The sequence below is a fragment of the Staurois parvus genome, unplaced genomic scaffold, assembly GCF_062004578.1.
Source record: "Staurois parvus isolate SC_StPar_1 unplaced genomic scaffold, SC_StPar_1.0 ptg000303l, whole genome shotgun sequence".
Taxonomy (NCBI): domain Eukaryota; kingdom Metazoa; phylum Chordata; class Amphibia; order Anura; family Ranidae; genus Staurois; species Staurois parvus.
The window spans coordinates 5,965,083-5,987,310 of NW_028318099.1; the positions used below are offsets into that span (position 1 = coordinate 5,965,083).

At 42.0% G+C, this 22,228-nt stretch overlaps 1 pseudogene; it reads right to left on the minus strand.

Annotated features, from left to right (window-relative positions):
- The window catches only part of LOC149457742 (uncharacterized), a 175,408-nt pseudogene that overhangs the window by 107,671 nt on the left and 45,509 nt on the right, over positions 1-22,228 (minus strand).

Below are 22,228 nucleotides of genomic sequence, written 5' to 3' on the forward strand. Positions count from 1 at the left end.
TAACAATTCTGTGTCCCTGAGTAACGATTCTGTGTCCCTGAGTAACGATTCTGTGTCCCTCAGTAACGATTCTGTGTCCCTCAGTAACGATTCTGTGTCCCTGAGTAACGATTCTGTGTCCCTGAGTAACGATTCTGTGTCCCTGAGTAACGATTCTGTGTCCCTGAGTAACGATTCTGTGTCCCTGAGTAACAATTCTGTGTCCCTGAGTAACGATTCTGTGTCCCTGAGTAACAATTCTGTGTCCCTGAGTAACAATTCTGTGTCTGTCCCTGAGTAACGATTCTGTGTCCCTGAGTAACAATTCTGTGTCCCTGAGTAACGATTCTGTGTCCCTGAGTAACGATTCTGTGTCCCTGAGTAACAATTCTGTGTCCCTGAGTAACAATTCTGTGTCCCTCAGTAACGATTCTGTGTCCCTCAGTAACAATTCTGTGTCCCTGAGTAACAATTCTGTGTCCCTCAGTAACGATTCTGTGTCCCTGAGTAACAATTCTGTGTCCCTGAGTAACGATTCTGTGTCCCTGAGTAACGATTCTGTGTCCCTCAGTAACAATTCTGTGTCCCTGAGTAACAATTCTGTGTCCCTGAGTAACGATTCTGTGTCCCTGAGTAACAATTCTGTGTCCCTGAGTAACAATTCTGTGTCCCTGAGTAACAATTCTGTGTCTGTCCCTGAGTAACGATTCTGTGTCCCTGAGTAACAATTCTGTGTCCCTGAGTAACAATTCTGTGTCCCTGAGTAACGATTCTGTGTCCCTGAGTAACGATTCTGTGTCCCTGAGTAACGATTCTGTGGCCCTAAAGTCTCTGTGGCCCTAACTCTGTCCCTAATACAGACAGGTCTGTCTCTCTTTAATGACCGGAGGCTAATGGAGAATTCTAAGATGGCCGCGATTTATAGCTCCACCATTACACAGTGCTGGCTGGCTGGCTGCTGATTGGCTAATGCGATCACATGTCATGAATGAATGCATTATGGGTCAGCGCGCCTTGTCTGCGCGCCTTCCCAGAGATCCCCGCTCCGTCGCCACACATGTCGCCGCCATTTTTGGGAAAATTCGATTCGTGCATCCGAAGTTTGCTAATTTTCGGATTCGGCGCGAATCAAATTTTTCCTAATCTTCGAAACGAATTCCACTTCGCCATGTCCGATTCGCTCATCTCTAGTCTCCACTGCTCTAGAGTCCAGTGGCGGCGTGTTTTACGCCACTGCATCTGACGCTTTGCATTGCACTTGGTAATGTAAGGCTTGGATGCAGCTGCAAATGTTGTGCTAATCTGAAGGCCACATGAAGTTTGGAGGTCTTAAGCTATTGACTCTGCAGACAGTTGGGGACTTCTGCACACTGTGCACTTCAGCATGAGCTGACCCCGCTCTGTCATTTTACATGGCTTATACTTCATGGCTGAGTTGCTGTTGTTCCCAGTCGTTTCTACACAGTTGACCGTGGAATATTTAGTATCAAGGAAATTTCACAGATGGACTAATTGCACAGGCGGCAACCTATCACGGTACCACGCTTGAATTCACTGAGCTCCTGAGAGCGACCCATTCTTTCACAAATGTTTGTAGAAGCAGTCTGCATGCCTAGGTGCTTGATTTTATACACCTGTGGCCATGGAGGTGATTGGAACACCTGAATCCAATGATTTTGAGGGGTGTCCCAATACTTTTGGCAATATAGTGTAGGTTGATGTGTTTTCTAAGGTCATTCAAAGTACATCACCTTGTAATTTAAAAATTGATATTTAGAATGATATGAAAGATTCACTGTGGCAATTCCAAACACATAATTTAGAGATGAGCCATAGTTAGTTATTTAGAATTGCTACAAAAATGAATTTCCCATCTAGTCATTCAAAGATTTTTGGAACCAGCAGAAATGCTATGCTGGTTTCATAAGCTGCTGATGCTTCACTTTAAAGGTTCATTTTTTTACAAATTAAACCATAATGCCTAATAATTCTGTTATTGCTACTACATCCACAGCCAGTGCTAATTTTCCATCTGAACTGCCTGGTTCCTTTCTCTATATAAACACAGGGTACACAAAGAACAGACTCTGAGGAAGAGGGGATCTCCCCTCGAAACGCATCAGCCATTATTTGAACATCCTCTTGCATGTGGGACTCGCGTAGCATTATAGACCATAAACCATGTCGGACATGATATGCCTGTGTTCATTTGACGCTTGTGAGTATTTATCTGCTATTTTTTCTTAATAAAGTGTTTATTGAGGTAATGCGCTAAGTTGATTTTCTTTTTGTTGTTTTATAATTGTGTAGCCCCTGGTCCTAAACTGGGGCTACTATGCAAATTTATTTTTTGGTTGGGCTGTAGTGGGCTCAGACTGATTGTATAGTATCTTTATTTGACTTTCCCCTAATCTCAGTTGGTTGTGCATTTCTCACTGTTGCCAATAGGTGTCACTGGTGCCACAAGTCATAGTATGAGATTACACAATTGCACAAATGGATTGCACAAATGGAGTTATGAATATTTCTGTTTCTTCCAGACAGCCCAGTAGGAGGTTCTATGGCCACTGGTGCATTCTGGGAAAGTATATATATATATTTGGGGCGGGCCATGTGCTTAAACTCTTGCTTTATGCCAAGGCAAAAGGAGGTGCTGCTGATGAGAGCTCCATGTTAGGCCCAGAAGCCTGTCTGGGCCTACCTGTTCTGAAATAATTCTGAGGCTGTCCTGCCCAGGGTGGAGGAAGCCAAGGTGAGAAGATCCAGGGGAGGCCCCTAGCTGGAGAGAGCCAGGATGAAGGCTGGTCTCTCAGAATTGCCTGGTGACTTGCTTGGATGATGCACAAGACTTGCAGTGTTACCAGGTTGGCTTAAAGGTTCTGACACTGAAACTGGGCTTTGTTATGGAATCCAAGGAGTCATTAAGTGATCTGCGTGGCATCTGAAACCCCTAACCCTCTCCTTTCATTTCATTTCAAGTTCAACATTAAAGCTTTGGAAAAGACCTAAAGTGACTGGTACCCAATTTCTGTTCTAATCCCCCCTTTTTAGCCATGGACTCAACCGTGGAGTAAATGCTAGCTTGCTCCCTGCCTTTTGGAGGTACTATGCTGTCTTCGGGGAAGTTTGGGGGTGCTACATTTGTATGTGGAATCTGTTTATAGGATGGCACAAACAGCATTTTGCCCATCATTATTGTAAAAAGTGTACCCCTGCTAGAATTTTTTGCTTTGCAGTACAAGTAATTCACCAGACATGAAACTTTTAATACCAAATACTCCTTGGGATGCCTGTAAATTGTGGTTCCTGTGAGTTCTAAGAGGGTGAAAATTATGGGAACTCCCAAATTCAAAGAGTATTGTTGCCATGGGAGAATTCTGATTTTTTTGTCAGCTTTAGAAAATCATACCTGGCTACTGTTTTATAACATCACATTCCAAATAGCTTGTGTAACAATAATATATTTTGTGCACCAATTTAATGTGTCAGTCCAGCAAAAAGTTATATTTTTGGCAAGTACTGGAGAGTTAAATCAACTGACGAAAGGCAGAATGCAGAAGGAATAGTAACTACATGCCAGATACACTGAAACCAATAAATGTTTTGTGAAAAACTGTGTGGCTGTGCTCTCTGTTTAACATAAATAACAGTGACTTGGACCTATCTCTGTATAAATTCTTAGGCAGCTCTTCCAGCAGCATTTTATTGGATTTAGAATCTATTATGGATTAGTTCTATTCAGACCATTTTATATTTTAAAATCTATACATTTTCCGGCTTTCTTTCTGCTCTCTTTTAGCAAGAATGCTGACTGCATCTAATTTACTGACAGCATAAGATATGACGTAAAATATTAAAATATAACAGCAAGTATATAAAATATGAAAACTACAATAGAATTACTGTATATTCTCGTATAATTACATTGACCCCAAATATTTATCGCTAATAACTACTTGAGGGAAATGTGTGAGAACAGATTTTCTTCCACTATGTTAATTATATAATTTAAAAAGTCATATAATCATGTTTTAATTAACTGGCATGCTATTTTCAATGTTTCAAAATAAAGTGGATACTTAGATCAGATACCACAGGATGCATAGCATTACCTTTAATATCTAGAAAAACATATTTGTGTGCCTTTCCAAGCCTAGCCTCTCTTTGTTACTAGTACTTGATACCCGGGACTTCAAAACTAAGCCCTGCAAACTAGCATCACCTGTTCCAATGAAGGCTCCTTATCAGGCTCTCAGCCACTCTCATTGCATAGGGTTATGGCAGTTAGAGGTGATTTGCCTAAAGGTTAGGGACATCAGGCCTCTGTAAAAATGAAAAGTAGTTTTAGGGAAACATATAGAGGGTTTTTTTGGCTGACAAAAGTAGAATCAGGCTTCTTAAATGACATACAAGGGTAGGACCACAAAACAACTCTTCAGTATAGAAGAGAAGGTGGCAAAGATGTGGATATGTAGAGACCATAAAACTGCTTGTTAAAAATTGGGCAAAGACTGGTATAGGAGGAATATGCGATGGAAAGAGGGAGGAAGCATCAAAAAAGTGAAGCAAGATAGCATTGTATAAGTTAAGAAATTAACCAGCTGTTAACCCTGGTGAATTTTTGGTTCCTGAAAGGAAGTTTAGTAATAAAATGTCTGTCATTATACCCTATCATATAGACGCAATCTATCCCTAGTCATCAGTTAATTTTTCATCATATCATTAAGATATTTAGCCCACTCAAAAATAGAAGGAGAATTTATTGTCTTCCAGTGTTGAATATTAACAGCAAGAAAATTAAAAGCCTTGTTTTGAACATTAGTTAAGAAGAATCTTTCAGTTTCCTGCTATCAAGCCTTACACCGTGTCTAGGCTCCTTCAGATTGACCCAAAGCGGCAGTCTGTACAGGCTGGATAATATTCAAGGGGTTTAACAGGAAAAATTGCATACGATGGGCAACTTGATGGTGAAGTAAGTGGTCCTTAAAAATAGAACATCACCAACTGGGAGGTGTACCTACTCTTTAGTTGAGCATTCATAGTCTTGCCCTTTCAAGTGGTTAAGATGCAAAAGCGAATTAGGTCTGTGGACTCCAGAGTGGAGTCCACAATGTGGCAGGACCCAGTGGGGGAGAGCAGCGAGACTGTTAGTGCAATAAAGAAACCTGTGCGGGGGAAATTGAGGTAGCAAAGAGTGCAACATGAGACAATAAAGACTGAATGGCAACCATCCACTCAACATCATGCTTAATGTCACCTTAGAGTCAGACAATTGCAGACCTCCCAGATAATTGCATGCATATTAGAATAATCCCTAACACTGTCTATTTAGGATGTTTTTAGCCTTATCAACAAATGTATTGGCTTAATATTCAGTTATCCTTATATATCAATGGAGCTGTGAACTTATGCAATGTATTAGTGTAGTTTATACTTAGCAAGATAAGATAGGTAAGAACACAGTGATGTAGTATGAGACAACAAGACTTAGGCCAGTATACCATGTATGATAAAATGCAGCCATTTTAAAGTGCCTTTGTACTAAATTTGAAGAAGTTACATGGACCCTAGATAAGGAATGCAGGTACTTGCCCACAGCCTCAGCTGTCTTATTTTCATAAGTCAATGCTGTGCTCTTCCCTCCCTACTTGTGCTATACTATTGGTCAGTGATGCCAACATTAGGCTGGAAAATTGGGACCAAAGTCGGTATTTCTCAAAAAATGCTACTACGTGCTGCAAGGCTCCTAGGGCATTGGAGAAATAAACCAAAGTGTTTTGAGGTCAGTTTAAAGGAGTGTATATATATATATATATATATATATAATAACGTGTATATATATATTTCTTTTCTTTATTATATTCAGTGTTAGATAAAAATATTCTATTTTTTTAAACAGTAAATTCAAAATACTGCATATATTTCAATATGCATATCTCACCTGCTATTATTTACTTTGATAAGCTGGTACTGTCATCCCACTATTTTCTCCACCCCTTTGCATTACTTTTACATAAAGGGAAAGGGAGAAAAACCCTCTCAGGTTTTTGTCTGGGTGTTTCAGATAGTGTGTCCCCCTCTGGGTGCCCTGGTTCTTTCCATTAAAAAACTCAATGTCCCATCACAGAACCCCCGTGCCTGCCGGGGAACATGCTATCTGACACACCCAGTTGGCTCAGAAAGCAGTGGTGCTTCTAGCTCTGTAAGAGATGGAAGGATGGACGTGCTGCTCACTGGAGAGGTAAGTATTTCTCATCTTACATTAGGGTTGCAGCTGGTGGCATTTTTTTAGAAAAGCGTCAAGATTGCTTAAATAAAACCTGTCTGAGTTGTGAAACTCTCAATGTCCTCTGGGCAAAATATCTTGTCTATCACTGGATATGGGAACTACATTTCATGGTGGTTTGAAACTGGTTTACAACTCTCTTTGAGTTGTAAATATTGTGAAAAACATGAAATAGTTGCAATAGCTTCTACAAATTCCAACATATTTTGAAGGCCGCGTTACAATTTGTTGTGCCTTACTACAAAGGAGTGGCTGCAATTTTAAGTAAACAAGTTGTCTATCAAAACAGCATTAGCCCATTTTACAGAAACTAATTTGGCCAAATATATGATATGGTCATGAAGATACAGGCTTAAAAATCTCACATAATTCTGAACATGTTAGGCCTCATGCACACTGCATGAGGCTCCAGCATTTAGGTACTGATGAACGGCACAGGCACAATGTCCAGGCGCAGGACACAAGCAGTCAACATTCCATGCATTCATCCCTGGAATCATACAGTGCTAAATGTAAGCACCGCTTGTTGCACCATCCAGCCCTGTTCAGCCGCAGCAGCTGTCAGCCTCTCATAGAGTTTGAAAGAATGCTGGCAGTGAGGCTGGGCAATGTACTTGTACCATCCATCGGCACCTAGATGCCGGAGCCTTATGCACCAAGGCTAAATGTGCAGTGTGCACGAGGCCTAATGTACATTCAGTAGTGATTTTCAATCTTTCTAAATCTACAGCTTTCATCCTTGCTCACCCCGGATCACTTTGAAATGTCTGCCGGTTTGGCCGCAAGGCTTGCGTCTGGGTGCGGACCATGGGATCACTCCGGTGGGATCCTAATGGGAGGACATTTTGGCTCTGCCTTTTGCCGTTCCTGTCTCCCGACTCTCTCTCTTCTTGTCTTTCTCTATTTCTATAACTAGTTTCTCTTTTTTCTTTTCTTTTTATACTTTTTTTTTTTTCTCAGTTTGGATGTATACACTTAGTTATACGGAGTTATTTAATTTTGTTTCATAAATCTCACCTGGGGATTCCCCACTTGGAACTATGTTTTTTCATATCTCCGTATTATATGCTATTGATCCTTTCATCTTCCCGTTGTATGGAATCTTTTCCACCCATCCATATGGATCATCTCCACATCTGTGATGTTTGTATGTTCATTTACTTGTACATGTTCTCATTATATTTCATGCTCTGTTCTGTTACATTTCATACAAAAGAAAATAAAATAAAGACAAATTTAACTTTAAATCTACAGCTTTCATGAAATAATATCTGGTAACCCTGTCATGAAGGTCCTTGTTCAGAAGCTTCCTGTTTTTGGGTGACAATGAACTGTACTTGTCTCCCAGTTGCTTTCTTGCATTGTGACCCTGCCCTGTGTGCTACCAGATGCATAGAGGTTGGAGGATGTTGGAGGAGATCAGCAGCACTAAGATGCTGAACAAAACCAAACAGGATGAACAAAAAATGAATACTTTATATTCTAAATTAAAAAAAAATAGCAATTTGCTTAAAATTACACAGTGCTTTAAGAAACAAAATATCTACCCAGTTCTGTGATTGAATAAGGGAGTTGGTGATTTCCCTTTCTTCAAACACAGATTGCCTCGTATTCTGTAAAAATTAGGCAAAATGCTCTGTGAATGGAGGAGGTGGAGTGTAAGTGACCCACTATCCTTTAATGTATGCACTGTATGAGACATGGAAATGTGAGTTTTTGTCCCAGAAGCTTGGTGCTTACATTAGTGACAGAATGAATGAAACGAATAGTACTATACAACACAGCAGCATCCCCAACGTTAAACAGATATCATAGAGATTTTTTTCACAAAGCAAATATCTAAAAACTGTTTTCTTTTTCTAGAGTTCAGCTTTAGGAACTATTAAAAAGTCCATTATTTCCTCATTTATTTAAAAGAAAATGCACTTACTTCTGTTTGTCACAAACATTTCCCAGCAGTCTCAGCAGCTAGCCTGAAAACAAACCAAATTGACCCTCTCTAACAATTGCTCTTAAACACAGAGGGGTTGATTTACTAAAGGCAAATATACTGTGCACTGCAAGTGCAGTGGCTCCAGAGCTTAGTAAATGAGGTAAATCTTCACTTTGCAAAGAATACCCAATTAAATGCAAGGAAAATTATTATTATTATTATTACTTCAAGTTTATATAGCGCCAAAGGGTTTGCTCAGCGCTGTACAATAGAGGGGGGACAATACATGGCACAGTACAACAACAACAAACAACGTACGAGGGGTAAGAGGGCCCTACTCTTTCGAGCTTACAATCTAGGTGGGAGGGGGTAAAGGTACAGTAGGAAGTGGCTGAGGGGGATGAAGTGGTGGGAGGAAAGAGGGAGAATGGCCGTTAGGTGAGGGTGGGGTAGGCTTCCCTGAAGAGATGGGTTTTGAGGGAGCGCCTGAATGTGAAGAGGGAAGGCGACAGGCTGATGGATTGGGGCAGTGGGTTCCAGAGGATGGGGGAGGACCTGGAGAAGTCCTGCAGTCGTGCATGGGAGGAGGAGACCAGGGAGCAGGATAGAAGGAGGTCCTGTGAGGAGCGAAGGGTATGGCTAGGGCGGTACTTGGGGATCAGGTTGGTGAGGTAGTCAGGGGCAGTGTTGTGAACGGCTTTGTAGGTCAGGGTTAGGAGTTTAAATTTGATGCGTTGGGCAATCGGGAGCCAGTGGAGGGAGAGGCAGAGGGGGGTGGCAGAGGTGGAGCGGGTGGTGAGGTGGATGAGTCTAGCCGCTGAGTTCAGGATGGTCTGGAGCGGGGAGAGCCTGCACTTGGGTAGGCCGGTGAGAAGAGAATTACAGTAGTCAAGGCGTGAGATGATGAGGGAGTGTACTAGAAGTTTAGTGGTGTCAAGGGTGAGGAAGGTACGTATCTTGGCAATGTTGCGAAGATGGAGCCTGCATGTGTTTGTGAGTGATTTGACATGCGGTTGGAAGGAGAGGTTCGAGTCAAGAATGACGCCAAGGACTTTGGCTTGCAGGGCGGGAGTGATAGTGGAGTTGTTGGTGATGATGGATAGGATGGGGGGGGGGTGTTGGCAGGGGGAAAGATGAGGAGCTCGGTTTTGGAGAGGTTGAGCTTGAGGAAATGTAGCGACATCCAGTCTGAGATGTCATTTAGGAGGTGAGTGATGCGGGCAGAGATAGTGGGAGTGAGGAGAGGGGTGGAGAGGTAGATTTGGGTGTCGTCAGCGTAGAGGTGATAGTTGAAGCCGTGAGAGTGTATGAGTTTGCCCAGGGAGGAGGTGTAGATGGAGAAGAGAAGGGGTCCAAGGACAGAGCCTTGGGGGACCCCAACAGAGAGGGGGAGGGAGGGGGAGGTGGCACCATTGTAGGTGACACTGAAGGAGCGTCGGGATAGGTAGGATGAGAACCAAGAGAGAGCAGTATCTCTGATGCCAAGGGAGAGTAGTTTATTAAGGAGGAGGGGGTGGTCAACTGTGTCGAAGGCTGCAGAGAGGTCCAGGAGAAGGAGGACAGAGTAGTCGCCCTTGGCTTTGGCGTTTAGTAGGTCGTTAGTGATTTTGAGGAGGGCAGTTTCAGTGGAGTGTAGACGACGGAAGCCGGACTGTAGTGGGTCAAGGAGGTTATTGTCTGTAAGGTGGGAGCTTAGGCGATCGTAGACTATGCGCTCAAGGAGCTTGGAGGTGAGTGGCAGCAGGGAGATGGGTCTGAGGTTGTTGGGGTCCGCGGGATCCAGGGAGGGCTTTTTGAGGATGGGGGTGATATGCGCGTGCTTTAGGGGGGAGGGGAATGCGCCAGTAGAGAGGGAGAGATTGAAGATGTGGGTTAGGGAGCGGATGAGGGAGGCGGGGGGTGACCGGAGGAGTTGAGAGGGGACAGGGTCCAGGGGGCAGGTAGTGAGGCGGGCTTCTGAGAGGACTTTGGCGACTTCCTCAGTAGTGACAGGGCTGAGGGAGTGCAGTGCGGGGGGGTTATGGTGGGCGGGGCATTGGGAGAGGTGGGGGTAGTGCGGTTGTGAGGGCAGAGGAGGGGGGAGATGAGGGGGTGACGGGGGTGAGGAGGCTAGGTGGGGAGGTAGATTGCAAGTTGACGATGTCCTTACGGATAGCGTCAATCTTGTTATGGAAATGGGTGGCAATCTCGTGGGCGGTGAGAGAGGTACTGAGTGGAGGAGGGGGGGAGAGAGCAGGGAGTTGAAGGTGGAGAAGAGTCGGCGGGGGCAGGAGGAGAGGGTGTTGATTAGGTTAACAAAGTAGGCCTGCTTGGCGGCGTGGAGGGAGGAGGTGTAGATGAGAAATGCAGATTTGTAGAGAAATTCCCCTTGTAGAGGAAAATAAAAAACTAAATTTTTGTTTGCACATGAATGGATGACAGAAATCATCAGAACTTCCCTTCAGATCTAGTGCAACTGCACTTGCAGTGCACAGACTATTTGTCTTTAGTAAACCAACCCCAGAGGGTTTTGTTGCACTCCGGGGTTAATGTGGGGGCACATTTTATGCCTTCAGCAGCCATTGTTCTCTTGCTGGGTGTCCAATGTGTCCTTGTGCCTTTAAAGAAGAGTGGGCTCCCTCCAGGCCAACCTGCTCTTAATTTATCCACTGCTATATATGCTCCAACTTGGAGACTTACAAAACTGAAGAGTTAGGACCGCAGTATACAGAGGAGCCTTGATGTGGGCACAGCAGCTTCCACATATATTTGCAAATATGTGCAGTGACACCCTCAGTCTTTAACGTAAATTATTAGATGGGGTCAATTTGGTTCTTTTGCAGACTAGCTTGGGAGTGTACTAGGAAATTTTAGTTTTTTTGTGATGTGCATTGCCCTTACATGTACATCTTATTGCAAAGGCTAGTTTTCACTTTGGGTGGTTGCCATTTTTTGTATAGCATACTCTTGTTTGTAGCTGTGTAATCTATGGAAATAATATTTCCTGGAGGACAGACACAGCTCTTCTACATGCGTACATTTTATTTTTGAACATTTTATTTATACAAAGCAGATTTATAATTTTTTTCCCCTTGAGTTCAGCTTTAAGACCTATTAATAAGTCTGATACTTCCTGATTTATTCAAAAGAAAAAGCATTTACGCTGTTTGTAGCTGTGTAATCTATGGAAATAATATTTCCTGGAAGACAGAAACAAGTCTGCTGCATGCATACATTTTTTCTTTAGCATATAAAATAAATCACTCCTTATACTGTGATAAGGGAATACTGGACTGGATTATAAACAGCCAGTGAAACAGGGGTAATGGATTTTTGTACTCTCTGTTTGACTTTTAATAGCAAAAATCTATAGGATATCAATTATATTTTTTACCCAAATATTTCAATACTAATATTTCAGCACTGTGAATGAAATGCATACTTTAGGACAGAATTTATCACCCTATTTACCCCAGAAAATTATTTTCAGGTCTTTGGGAACCCCAGCTAAGCTTACATCATTAAGGTCAGTAGGAAGAATGTCCCTCACATTGGTGGTCAGTGAGAACAATGCCCCCTTACAGTGATGATTAGAAAGCCACCTTTACAGAAAGTTAAAAAGATCACTGGTGTCATACCGCTGTCTCTGTCAGTGTTGGACACATAATTATGCAGGAAGCATCAGGTGTAAGGTCAGTCAGTCACAGATCAAGGAATTCCTGGCAACCTCTGGGGGAACCTTAGCGTTCCATACAGGGGCGGACTGACAACTCATGGGGCCCCTGTGTCCTTGCCCAAACTCAAAAAAGGCTATGAAAAAGGTACCAGGGGCATCTCATGGGGCCCCCTACTGACCCCGGGCCCTCGGGCAGTGCCCAAGTTTCCAAATGGTCAGTCCGCCCCTAGTTCCATATAATCCTGGTTTGGAATGGCTGATTTAGAAAGTACAGTGATTTAGTTGAAAATATGTAGATTTTTTTGGTGCATTTTGCTAAGGGCAAGAAACATTTAGTTTTTCTGATTTGGTTTGTTACACATTTGAAAAAAAACCTGACCGTTTCTTAGAATTCTCACAGATTCTAGGTATTAACTCTACTTGTACTCAATGTTCAAGATTAGTAGTGTCTCATTCTTGCCATTCCAAACACGTAACCATTTTGTTATACTTGTACTATTATTGTACATTTTTCATAAAGGGTATTCTGATGCAGCACTTAAGTGGTAATAATAGATTTCATACAATTAAAACAAGTATTTAAATATAAAAAATAGATGCAAAATCTTCATCCAAAGGATAGGATCCAAACACTAATTCTGTGAGGAGATGTAAACACACTGTGCCTCAGGTGATGGAGCCAAGCAGCTTACCAGATGGATATGACCCTCAAATTATAGAATGGTCATAAAAACCCAGCTGTCTCTTTGCTGGATGGGCTATCACTTTGCTGGAGGGGCTGTCCCTTTGCTGGTTGAGCTATCGCTTTACTGGACAAGCTGTTTTTTTGCTGGATGGGCTGTCTCTTTGCTGGACGGGCTTTTTCTTTTCTGGATGGGCTGTCTCTTTGCTGGATGAGCTGTCTGCTGGACAGGCTGTCTCTTTGCTGGACGGGCTGTTTCTTTTCTGGATGAGCTGTCTCTTTTCTGGATGGGCTGTCTGCTGGACAGGCTGTCTCTTTGCTGTACGGGCTGTCTCTTTGCTGGATGAGCTGTCTCTGCTGGACAGGCTGTCTCTTTGCTGCATAGGCTGTCTCTTTGCTGCAGGGGCTGTCTCTTTTCTGGATTAGCTGTCTCTTTGCTGGATGAGCTGTCTCTTTTCTGGACAGGCTGTCTGCTGGACAGGCTGTCTCTTTGCTGGACAGGCAGTCTCTTTGCTGAATGGCTGTCTCTTTGCCGACAGGCTGTCTCTTTGCTGGATGGGCTGTCTCTTTGCTGGATGGCAATGTCTCTTTGCTGAACTGGGCTGTCTCTTTGCCCAGCTGGATCCAGCAAAGAGACATCCCAATCCAGAAAAGAGACAGCCCAGTCCAAGAAGGGACATCCCCATCCAGCAAAGAGACATCCCCATCCAGCAAAGAGACATCCCCATCCAGCAAAGAGACATCCCTGTCCAGCAAAGAGACATCCCTTCTTTGCTATATATTTGCTGTGTTGTTAGGGGCACTGTGTTGTGTTAGGGGCACTGTGTTGTGTTAGGGGCACTGTGTTATGTTAAGGGGTGCTGTGTTATGTTAAGGGGCGCTGTGTTGTGTTAGGGGCACTGTGTTGTGTTAAGGGGTGCTGTGTTGTGTTAGGAGTACTGTGTTGTGTTGGGAGATGCTGTGTTTTGTTAAGGGGTGCTGTGATGTGAAGGGAAAAGAGGACACTGTGGGACTTTTTTGAAGAGGGCACTGTGATGTAGAGGGGACTACAGTGTGAAAGGTACGCTAAAGATCATAATGTACCAGGGGACTATGATGTGTTATATCACTAAGGAGATTCAGACCTCTGCTGGAAGGAAATTTTGCTGAACGGACCTCCGTAAATTTTAATTCAAGACCTCTGATATAGGGGAAAGACTGTTGCTGGAATATGTTCCTGTACACTTTCAAAGACAAATTTTTATTTTACTTGTAATGCATTCTCACTGCAAAAACAGCCTTATATAGCTATGACTAAGGCAGTTTTTGCAGCAGAAATGCATTAGTGGACCAGTTATGTAAGCCCCTTTCTGATACAGTAAAGCCCGATTTTGGAGTTGTGTGTGGGATTTTTGCATAAAAATACACTTTTTATATTTTTATTTTCTAAATATTATAAACAGAATAATAATTAATTATTTTTACCCAGTAAGGTTGTGTCACTGGTCCAGCAAACATAGATAGGAAAGGAAATGATGTAGCTAAAATTCTTACAGGTAATCATAGCCTTGGACTACCGGGTATCATGGATATTACACTGGCTGGAGGTAGCCCAATATGCTCATTGCTGCATGTTTCATGCCAGAGGGGGCCATCAGCACAGCAGATGGGATCTGTAACTAAGACACGGACTTTTAATAACCTGGTGTGAGGCTGTGAAGTGTTTTGGGTGCTTAATTTTTTTGTATTTTTTTTAAAGCATGCAGTAATATGCAGAGTAAAAAGGCAGCCCCTGAAAATACTGTCAACAACTGTCTGAAGCACTGTAATCACCTCAGTGTCAGTAGCATGCTGAAATATACTAGAGACGAAGAGATGCAGGCAGATGTTTTGCAACATGAATTAGGAAACTGCAGAGATCAGTGGTGTAAAATTGGCCAGCAGCAGAGCGTTTTTAATGAGGAAGAACTGACCAAAATGTACTAGAGACAAAAAGTGCAGACAAATGTTTAATGACAAATGTTAAGAGACTGCAGAGGATAAAGCAGTTTAAAATTGGCCAGCAACAGAGCAATTTTAAACAGCAATGCTAGAGATACAGCACTGGGGCTTCACTACAAGAATTAAAATACTGTCAGATGCTGGAACCAGAAGCACCCAGGCAGCCATTTTGAGTGTTGGATGTTTGTATACCTTCTTACATGATCCATGTTGTTATACAGAGAGGAGGAACACCAAGGGATATTGATCTACTGACCTACCTGGAATGGAATGATATGCAGGTTTTAATTTGATTCTTTGGCAAGAGGCTGCACAAGAGGCAGGTGGAGCACTTTTTCACTGGTGGTGCGCTGTTGTTGGTATATTCACATGTGATCACAATATAGATATGTTTGTTTCCATTTATTTATAAAATACTACGCTATGTGTTTCTTTGGGCTTCACATATGATGAATTGAAGACATTTGGGAAGCAAAGGTGAATAAAGGAGAAGACACACAGTTGGTGATCTTGACAGTTTATTTGACCCATTTGGCAGAAGTGGATTGGAGATCTGGTAAGGGGCTTGAAAAGTCATCTGCAGGATAATACTCACCTTTTATAATTGTTTCTGACGCGCTGGACATTCTCTTGAATTTTTGGTCCACTGGGATTCAGCCTGCAAAGATTTGACGCATGAACATTGAGGAAGTATTCACCTTCTTCCTATACAGGAAGCTCTTTTTTTATTTTACTATGTGGAGATACAGTTGCTTCAACATGAATTATAATGTTTATTTTTTTGGGGAGGTTATTTGTCAAGCAAAATATGACACTTTCAAGAGACACTGCCGCTTTGCCCATCCAGATTTACTAATACTCGCTTTTCCAGTGATCACCAACCATTCCTTCCTCCTGCAGCTGCCACCAATACCAGGAAGCACTGGGTATATTGTGCCAGCAGCAATAGAGATAGGAGCCTCCATGGGCATTGGATGCTACTCCTCTACATCTAGTGATTGTGAAGACACAGTTTTCAGAAATACACTGCTTTCAGACAAAAGCCCCTTAAACCAAGCACAGTGATTGGTAAACAAGTATGCTACCTGCTTACTCAGGATGTTTGAAGAGCACTGCATGCTTGCTTCTTGATAAATCAAACAGCATATATTGGTATATTTACCATATGTTTAATGTTTACCAAAATGACCTCACTATAACATTTGCAATGCTAGTTAATGATCAAAACTACATCAGGAAGAAAAGAACCTGAGCTTTTAAAGATAGGTATATTTACAAAGATCTTGTGAAAACTAAATATTAGTATTTCACTGTGTTTATATTTAATAGCCAAAAGTGTAATTCATGACTTAAATACTCAGGACCGAGGTTAATGTGAATGCAATCATGTCATCACTGAATCAATATTAGAAAAGGTGACAAGGTGAGTAACCTTGCTAAAGCAAATCAACAAGAGTAGGTATACATCACTATTGTGCATTTGCATTGTGTGTTCTAATGAGCATACAAGTATTTATCATTAGAAATTCCATTAAAAGCACCAACAGTTTTGTGAAATTTTGTGATTGCGCTAAAAGGTAAAAAGATAACGCCCCTTCCACAATTAGGGTTCACTGAGGCTTTTTACAAGTCAAGGTGTCCAATAATGTCCTTTTAAAGTGATTCATTTTAATTTTAAAAAAATTAATAAACATGTCATACTTACCTGCTCTGTGTAATAGTTTTGCACCAAGCAGCCCCAATCCTCCTCTTCTCAAGCCCCCTGCTAGTACTCCTGGTTCCTCCCTCCCGCCAAGTGCCCCCGTAGCACCACAGCAAGCTGCTTGCTCTGGGAGCACTTGTGTGTACTCACTCCCGAGTCTTCTCTTTATGTCCATAGAGCCTTGGCTCTTGTGCACATCGCTGGATTGGACTCAGGTGAGTATAAGGGGGGCTGCGAAGGAAGCTGCACTTTTTTACCTTCATGTGTAAAATGGTAGAAAATCTTCCGCCTTAATGACCACTATAATGACAACAGGGTTCCCCTAATGCAGTTTTATTCTTGCATGGTACACACAGCCTGTGGACACATGTGTGTGCGAATTGCATAATAAATAGTGGTTGTCCATGCATCACTCATTTGCTGGTGTACTAGAATATGCTTTAGTATGTCATCCCCAATGTGGTAAAATTACCGTCAACAATTTCTGTAGTTTTCTAAATTTTGCTTGGGATAATTAACCACAGGCTCAGAGACAATGAGGCTAATATACTAATGGAAATCTTCAATCAAATACTAATGTGAACATTTATATCAGTCACTCAGTCATGTTGAAAGCAAATTGCTGTTGTCTTATTTAGTCTGAGTGGATAACTGAAGTGAATATTCACATATTTTATTGTTTAATGATTGTCAACTCTTAAAAAATCAGCCCAAGTTTGCTTACAGGTCTAGTTCACATTTTCAGGAAAAATTAAAAAGTGAACTAACACCATACAACCTCACACCCCACCCCGGCCCGGTCCTCTCTGTACTTACCTCCGTGGATGCTGAGCTGTCAGTGCCCACTCAACTGGTACAGTTGGGGATTTGAAATCTCCACTCTTCTCCCTCTTCTTTCTGCAGGGCTTCCAGGACAGATCAGATCAATGCTCTGTGCTGGTGCTGACCAGTTAAGATCACTCTGATTCATCTTGGAAGTGCTGCAGAAAAAAGGGGGAGAAGAGCAGGATTTCTGTTCTGGACATTAATACTAAAAAATGTTATAGATAGGCAACTCCTATCCTCATACTGATTAGTGGTTCCAAATGTATAATAACTACTGCAGTATGAACAGACACAAAAAGATACACTCAGCATCTTTCCAAACCACTGTTCTGTTTATTCTGCGTATTTGAAGTTTTTTTATACACATGATTACGTAGTTATCACTATAATAATACAATTGTACTTTTATGGTAAGGAGGGGCGTTACATAGGCAGGCTAATTTCTAATCAGGACTTGAAGGAATTCAAACGTAATGAAAACATTATTAGAGCCACATGCACAATGAGTGCAGTGTACAATACATAGGCAAAACATACAACATAGAATACCATTTTATACAGAATTTACCAATTTCCTTTACTGCAAAACGCTACACAGACTGCATGGGCACTGAAAGCTCATCACCCACAGAGGTGAATTGAAAAGGTGAACTTACACTTCTACTTTGATGTCTAAGTTCACCTTTTCAGTTCACCTCTGTGGGTGATGAGCTGTTGAATTAAAGACAAAGCTTTACTTTTCATTTTGGATAGAGTAAAGGAGGGTTATAACCCTTACAGTTTTGATAACTGTGTCCCATTGGGGAGATTTCCCTTCACTTCCTATCTCATACACAAAATAGCAAATGAAGGGAAAGCCATCTAAAGTGAGAAAATCCCTGGTTGTTGCCAGGTCCACCAGAACTAGCGCCCCCATTAGAAGGTTCCCCTCTGTTCCTGTTCTGGTGATAACCCAAAATTAGGTTTTAGAGAGGATGAGTTTCCCCAACTGCATAACAGACCACAATAAAAACTTGGCAGGTAATCCCTCTCCACTCTATCCATAGCTAAAAAACATTGTGTCTTTATTTATACTTTATTATTTTAGAACCCTGTGGCTTTTTTATTATACTCTCTAAATCACGGGTGTCAAACTGGCGGCCCTCCAGCTGTTGCCAAACTACAAGTCCCATGAGGCATTACAAGATTGACAGTTACAGGCATGACTCCCAAAGGTAGAGGCTTGATGGGACTAATAGTTTCACAGCAACTGGAGGGCCCCCAGCTTGATACCACTGCTCTAAATGAATTGGGAATCCTAGGATATTATCTTAGCCACTATATCATGTGTCCACTAAGAATTCTTAAATACTGAATGATTGTAGTAAATATTCACACAATTTATTGTGCAAAGATTCTCAACTCCTTTAGGAAATCAGCCCAGTTTTATCAGAATAATACATTATTTTTAATAATTATCTTGAGAATTTTTAAAAGGCTTTAACATACCTTTAAAATGCATCATGCCTATGGGCTGATCAATTTTTTTATTGGCAATCACAATCTTGATTCTAGAGAGAAGGAAGAAACTTTGCCTTAGGGTGCTTTGAAACCATGTGCAGTGGGACTGTGCTGGTATAGCCCGCAACGCAGTCCCATTGCACAAGAAGTTAAAATTCCTTGTTTCCTATGTGCCTGATTCATACCTTGTTTTCACAACAAAGCACATTGCGAGGTGATCCATTGCCTTGCACAGCCAATAGAACTTTGTGTAATGTCACTATGTGACATTTCAATAAAATTCATAAAAAAAAAAGGAATAGTGCAATGCTTCAAGAACAGTGCCTAGACAGTGCAGTTGTCCCTGCTGTCAGGGCTCTGTCCACAGCAGAGGTATGCAGAGACCTGGCACTCCTGTCAGTACCTTGCATGGCCGCAGAAATGCACACTGGCAAACATCTATGCGCATTGGCGCACAGATGCGAACCAGAATACGCATGCGCACTGGCGCACAGTTACACACGCGTTAGACCAGTTTGGCGCCAGATGGCCTTCATAAGGAAGCCCATCACTCTTTCAAATGGTTGGTTGATCTCTGGCTCCCCAGTACCTTTGTCCCATGTTCCCCTGCCTTTGTGATCTGCTGTTACTGACTTGGCTTGTTCCTGGACCTGTCTTCCCTGCCTGTCCTGCCTGACCTCAGCTTGGCTAATAGATATTCTCACTTGCTCTCCTGTGTATGACCCCGGCTTGGCTAACTGATATTCTCATTTGCTCTTGTGTGTTTGACCTCGGCTATCCATCTGACTACTCTGCTCTAATTCCCACCTGGCTTCTGACCCCGGCTCTGAACTGACTACTCTGCTGTCCTCTGCTACTCTGAAGGCCTGCTATATCTCACGGGTGCCACCTGTCTGCAGACACCATTCCAGGGAATCAGTTGTGCTCCTGGGTGTACCTCTGACAAGCATCCTCAGTCAGGTCATCTCTACAAGCACTCCTGCAGGCGACCCGTGCTACTTTTGGCCTGACTCCTTCTGTCCCACCTCCAAGGGGAGTCTGGAACTTATCCACAAGGGAAGCCCTCTTTCCATTGGCCTCCAGCACCAGGTACGTGATACCTGCACATTACACTGCACACTAGCGGCTGGTGTGAATCAATCCTTATATTGTTTATAAAAATATGCTGACTGCAGCTTTATCAGTCAATTAAATCCAGGCATATTAAATAAAATGGTATAAGTAAGAATGTTGTGCTGTGATCCACTTTAATCATTCAGATTATAGACAACAGAATTCAGATCAAGGAAGAATTGATTTGGATTGCTTGCCATAGGTTATTGAACTCTTCACACTGGACCATACAGTATAATTACATATGCAATTTATAGCTTTGATGCTCGTGGCCTGGAAATATTTAAATATGAATCTTTTACTTTTGGGAAATAGAAATAAATGTAACTCCACTGAGTCATTAGGCTTTGATGACACTTACAAGCAAGCAAGTAGTAAATAAATCAGATACTTGCTAAGCAGCTTAGGTAGCACCTGAAAAGACATGGTAAAATTCTCTCTCTCTGGGGACTGTTAGGGAAAAAATATAAATATGGAAATTTATGGTAATGAGCAAACATCTCGGAAATGTGTCATTCTGTCTGCCTAACTGTTGAAGAGTTCTATTTCCAGCTATAAATTGTTACCTTCCTCATATGTCCAGAGGCATTGTTATAAATTGTGACCCCAGTGCAAAATTTGCATCCGATTCTCTGTCTTCCTTTTTTTTAAATTATAATCTACCAATATTTTATTTCCTTAAATATAATCCTGTCATATAAAGCTCAGTTATAATCTATTAGTCATATTATTTTTAAAGTGAACCTGTGCTTTGCTTGTGCATGACAACACAGCAGGTTCAGTTGACTCCCGCCCTCCCCAGCTGCTCTTTCTCAACTTTGCTCCCTTACCATTCCCTTACTACTCCAGAGATTTATGGGCTCAATTTGTCAATGCCAATTGAGAAGCCACATGACTAAGAATGATGAGCTCAAGGTTCGATCTATTCGTCTGAACGTCTGACTTTTTGCTCATTTCTACCACTGAAAAATATGAAAACTTTCTTCCTGTAAAAGTTTATTAAAAAATCAGCAGGTGCAGGCACCTGCCACATTTTCAGCAACCAGTGATGTCAACTGACCCCATTCATTTACTGTCCAGAAACCCCCAGCAATGTAAAAAAAATTGGTGAGGATAGCAGGACATCACTGCCAATGCCATCATTGGTCAATGATGTCACCTTGAAGACCCTGTCCCTTTGCTTACTTTTAGCAGTGGGGCCCTGAGAAGTGTCATTCTTGGGAAGTGGGCAATAGGATCAGAGGTGTCTGTCAGTGTTTTTTTTGTGATTGACATGGGTTTGCAGCTCTGGACGATGTCATTGACAAAGGATTTACATTGTAGTCCTTTTTTTAAATAACGGACTTGTATTTAAAAGTATCTCTATGTACTGTTTACTTTTTTTGTGAATGGGTAGGTTTGGGTACTATGTGCCCCTTACTCATCCGCATGGGGGCAGTATCTGGGTGCCCCCTTATTGTTATTGGGAGTTTGAAGATTCCAATAAACCCACTGCCTGCAGACCCCCACAACCACTGGGCCATGGTTGTGGGGAAAAGGCCCTTGTCTTCATCAACATGGGTACAAGGTGCTTTGGTAGGGGGTCCACCCTGGAAAGGTACCCCACATGTTAAATGCAATGCAGTGCAATGAGCTGGTGTGGTTCAGGAGGGAGAGGGCCACATACTCACCACCTCCCCCACCCTTGCCCTTTCTGGGTCTGCCAGGCTGCAAGCTCAGATAAGAATCTGGTATCGATTTTGAGGGGTCCACGTGCTTTTTTCTTGTTTTTTGCGTGGGGTACCTAAAAATTCATAATGAAAGTAAGAAGTTTGGAGCTGTCATTTAGTAGCATTTTAAACTGTATTTTTAAATTCACAAATATCAGTGTTGCTATAGTAGGATGTATACAAAATATACAGATAAGCCGCTTCACAGACAGGTTCAGGGCCTCCCCCAGGCATGTAATTTAAAGGAATTTGCATGCATTTGTAATGTTTCACTTAAAACATTATTAAAACTAAATGTTTCTTTTTTTTTATGGTACATGTTCCCCAGAGTAGTGCCTAGGCCCCCTTGCATTTGTTTGCCAATCCCTTGCCCATTAACCTAAAAAAATGGCTATTTTTAACATTCAGTTCCCATTAACTTTAATGAGGTTTGGATTTGGCACCCTAACTTTAGTCCTGCCTTTTGGTCTGTTGCAGTTGTAAACCCTAACACACTAAAATCTTTATAATAAGGTAATAAAATATTATCTTTAACATGCTATTATAATTTCAGAATGAATTGTTTAATATTGTAGAATCTGTGCCTTTTAATTAAAATAATGCTTGCTGATCCTACTATGAAGGACCTTTTTCAGACCCTTCCTCTTATAGGCTAACTGCACTCTGTCCCTGTCCCCGATTCCTCTCTTGTGTTGCAGGTATGTTTCACCATTGTCATTATTGTGAAGTCTGTCCTGAGAAATAACATGAAACTACTGCCAGATGACTGTATGCATGTAGACAGGAAGTGGCTGCAAAGATACAAAAATCATAAAAACGTTAATAGAAAAAAAAAGGCAAAATGATTTTGATACACAGCTCTTT